Source organism: Pinus tabuliformis, chromosome 9, assembly GCF_031772625.1.
Source record: "Pinus tabuliformis cultivar Carrire ecotype Pingquan chromosome 9, CPIR1, whole genome shotgun sequence".
In the NCBI taxonomy this organism is placed as follows: domain Eukaryota; kingdom Viridiplantae; phylum Streptophyta; class Pinopsida; order Pinales; family Pinaceae; genus Pinus; species Pinus tabuliformis.
The window spans coordinates 642,505,164-642,509,885 of NC_142307.1; positions in this window are offsets into that span (position 1 = coordinate 642,505,164).

Genomic DNA, 4,722 nt, shown 5'->3' on the forward strand with positions numbered 1-4,722 from the left:
TATATATGAATGAATGAATGAGATTTATTAGTTTTTTAATTCATTATTTATCAATTTATGGTTGTAGTACCGTTTTTAGTTTATCCATCTATCTATTAACAAATTTTTAATATGTTTTACTTTAATTTAGCTATATCTAAACTAAACTAAACTAAGTTGCAGGTACTAGCTACTATGTAGCACTTGTTACTTTTTAAATTTGTTTTAAAAAACATTCATATATCTTATTTAATTTCTGACAATGTTTTATATCTCTTTTTAGTTGTGCTTCGTTAGAAGCCCAATATCAATGAAATGTACTATTTTTGGCCTTAATGCTTGGAGAAATATTTTTAGTGCATGGTTGGAATTCTTAAACAAGCAATGAAGAGGGTAGTATTCATTGTGGCACACATAATCATATTTTTTCATAATTTGAGAGATAAAATGAACTAGTATAGATTTGTTTTAACCATGGATCTAGCAAGTGTCCAAAAGGATAAAAAATCTTGAGGTGCAAACCTCTTTTAATTCTTGATAGTTTTGTGGTTAAGATATATATATATATATATATATATGTGTGTGTGTGTGTGTGTGTGTGTGTGCGCTTTTTTTTTTAATTTTTTTTGGGCAGTTGGGTTGTATAAACTATACTGCTTAACTTTCAATTTCAACAATTTTTTTCTGGATTTTAGACAAATCTAAGTTAAAAATATATTTGAAAATGAACCAAATTGTAGAGTGGTATCAAAGCCAGTACCTTCACTCAAAGCCTAACAACTTGAAGGTTGATCCTTATAACACAAATAAAGCCAAGGAAGAAAGCCTCCAATCCTCCTAAAGATATCTCTTCCTCAATCGTGAAACCGAAGACAATCAAATTGGGAAGGTTTCATTGTTCAATGGAAACTTTGATGTATGGAAGGTAAGAATGAGAAATTTCTTAATGGTTCAAGGCGTTGAAGTTTGGGAATCAATGATTACTGATAACATGATGAATGGAGAATCCAAGGAGTACAATGCAAAAGCAATGAAGGCAATCTTGAATGGGCTACTAGATTCTATAAAGGCCAATTTGGAAAAACGTTCGTAAACAAAGGGTATATGGGACAAACTTCATGACCTTCACTCAAAAGGAACATTGACCATGACCACTAGTCAAGAAGATGTTGGAAATCAATAAGGAAATCCAGAACCCATCAAGGAAGCTGAAAATAGGAATGATGACATCAAGGCCAAAGAATACCTAGAAGAAGAAGAAAGAAAAGAACACTTTGAAGAAGATATCCTGCCTAAACTTATAACTGCCATGGAAGAGATTAACCATTTGAAAAAGGAAAATGAGGAACTTAAGAAGAAAGCGCAAGATGGTGACCAACAAAAGACAAGGAAGGAAGTTGACCTTTTAAATCTTCAAGCACTAGAAAGAGATGAGGAGCTCACCAAACTTAAGGAGGAATTTCATCAAAACAAAACAAAGCATCATGAAGAAGTCATATCCATGACAAATCAATTGAATAAGGCAAAGAAAAGAGAAGAAACTTTGTCAAGCCACCTTGAACAAAGAATCAAGAGCTTGAACAAACTTGAAGCCGAGATTGGTCAATACGTGGAAGAGGTATCCTCCCTTAGATGTCAACTAAAAGAAGCAAGGAAACAAGCACAAGGATTTGAGAAGGTGATAGAAGCTTTGGCATTCATAGAAGGACAAGTTGATGAAGCAGAAAAGGAGAGAAATGCCATGATATGCCAACTAGAAGAAAAGGATGATGACAACACCAAGTTAAGATCATAAATCACTTCTGTTAAGGCCCAATCATGTGAAGAAACCAAGATGAAGGAAGAAATGGAGATCATTCTATCAAAAAAGGATGAAGAATGTAAGAAAATGAAGGAATAAATTGTCTTTCTTAAAAATGAAGTTGACTTGCTGAATAAGAACTTGAAAAGTTCTAAAACCCTAGATGACATCCTAAGTCATCAAAGGTCTCCCCTCGATAAATCAGTTCTTGGCTATGCAGGTGAATCCTCAAGCAAGAATGATAATGCTTCAAACGACAAGGATGTGAGGAAGTCAGGAAGAAATGTTGATTCTCCCAATTCCGACAAAGGCAAGGAGAAGGTTCAAGACAACAATGGAAGCAATCATATTCCAAGGAGACTTGCAAAAAGTGTCAAGAATAAAAAAGGTAATGAATATCGTCAAAGAATCCCAAGGCAAAAAGACTTCAAAAGTACATCAAGGAAATCTTCATCTCCTAGGCATCAAAGTTTATTTCTTTGTTATTGTTATTCTTGTACAAAATTTGGGCACATGGCAAAATATTGTAGGGCATATCACAAAGACAAATAGAATCGTCCCCATCAATCTCCTAGAAGAAATGTTGCAAGAAGTCATGATTTCTTATTCATGAACAAGATAGAGTGCTTCAATTGCCATAACATTGGACATATGGCAAGTGACTGTAACTTGACTTGGGTCCCTCAACAAGCTAAAACTATGTCAACCAAGCCAGAGAAGAAAGTTACACAAGTATGGAGAAGGAAGCAAATTGGATCCAAAAGTCTCTTGATCACTCCAGCCAACAATAAATGTTGTTGATTTGATGAACACATCCCTGATATTCCAAGTATTTGATGGTGAGACTTTGCCAAAAAGGAGACCATGCATACAGTTAGGAGGAGTTTGTAATTCTTGAGCATTCTTGGTGAAGCTATCAGTAAATGGGCCCTATGAAATCCTTGATGAGTCATACATGGATAATCATCCTTTGATAGATCATCTCTCGGGAGCAACTCCATTGAAGAATATGATCCCTTTCTTATCCGTTGGACTATTTTTGGGGATCTTTTTTTTTTTTATCACTAAGAAAGTAATCTTTCTTGAGGTAGAGGAGTTCATGCAAATAGGGGGATTTGGTTCATCCATGAAGAAATGAAACTTGGACCATATTTCCAGATGAAAGAGCACCATGACAAGGGGAGTAACATACCTATGAAGAACTACTATTGATGAAGAAAATATGATGAAAATAAGTAGCTTGACAAGGGGCTGGGGCACCCGATTTTCCATTGATCTCAAAGAGGGAGAGAATGTTGGAAGGGCAAGAATATTGCCATCAATGAAAAAGGGGGAGATTGTTAATTAAGGTTGTTATTGATGTCAATGTGTTATCGGTTAAGATGGAAAATATTATTGAGATGCCTGGTTACATATGATGATGTCATGACTCTTGTTTGACAAGGATGTCATCAATTCATATGTCAAGCCATTAATGAAGAAGTCTTAAGAAGTATGAATTGTCAAATGACAATCATGTTCCTTATTTGATGATCTAGACCTTAACCATTCATGACATATGGAGGAATACACTTGATGAATGACCACACTTCATGATGCCACTTGATGAGGTCTTGATAACATGGTTGGAAGACTACATGATGACGTGGAAGACCTCATTTGATGGTTGGAAGACTACCTAAACCTTCCTAATGATGTTGCCTATGAGATATCACTACACCATTATATGATGACACGGGATGATACACTCGTTGCTAGATACTATCATGATGACATGGATGTCCTACATGATCTTATGATGCTGAAGAAGCAAAACAATGGAGAAGCCATACTGTCTCAAACATTCCTCATGTTGTACCAAACTTTTTATGCATAAAATTTAAGGAAAGTCACAAAGAAAAATTATTTTTGCCACCTTAGAGGCATCTTTTCTCAATGGGACCTAGACCATATTAAAGAGGATTTTTTCCTCTTTCAAGTGAACCCTCACTTTCCCCGAAACTCCTAATGGTTTCTAAGAAAATGTTTAAGTTGAGAATTATATATTTTATTGCAAGCCGACCTACACTCACTCATGCAATTCGACCTCTTAGTCAAGGGGCATGCCCCTTCATTTGGAAGACGAAATCACTATTAGTACAAGTATTATCACTCATTTCATGCAAGAAATTTCGGTGAAAAGCACAAAAATTTAGATAGAAATTATAGGAAGCCGTGGAAAAATTGAAGAAATATTGTTTGGGTTAATTCCTTTTACAGTGGTGGACTGTCACCTTCAGAACTCAGATTGCAAAGGCAAATTTTCGGAAAGTCTTATGGGAAGTGACTTGAATTCGTGAGATAGTCACTTAAAGGAGCTCAGTCTTTAATTGCAAAAGATTGTTACTAGTGCAGCAAGCTGTGGGAGCCACCTGTGATTATTCTCACCTTGGAACAATTTTCTGCGTAACTAAAGAGTAGACCTTAACACCATATTGAAGCAGTGTTTCTGATGCAGGAGCATCTGACCACCTTTAACCAAAATTCAAATTTTGAGCTATGAAAGAGGAAACATGGACCATCATTGTAAAATGGGGCAAATTCTGTGAAAACAGAGCTAATTTGATGGAATTAATAAGTCTCTAGAAGACTTAATTTAATGTAATTATCTGCCATGTAAGTGTATAGAGAGGTTTAGGCATTTGATTGAGCAATTGTGGGAGGAAATCGTGGATCTTAGATGATCCACGAAATTTGTAATTTCTTATATAAAGAGAGTCTATGTTGTGAGAAAGGAGGGGATTGGATACAATGTAGTCAAAGGAGAACGTGTTATCTAAGGCCGAAATGCCTTAGAGTGTAATCTAATTCCGTATAATATAAATATGTGTGTTATGTGGATTTCGTGTGTCTGTTTACCTATAGTTTAGATGTTTGTGTTGAAAGAGTGAAATTCAGTGTTG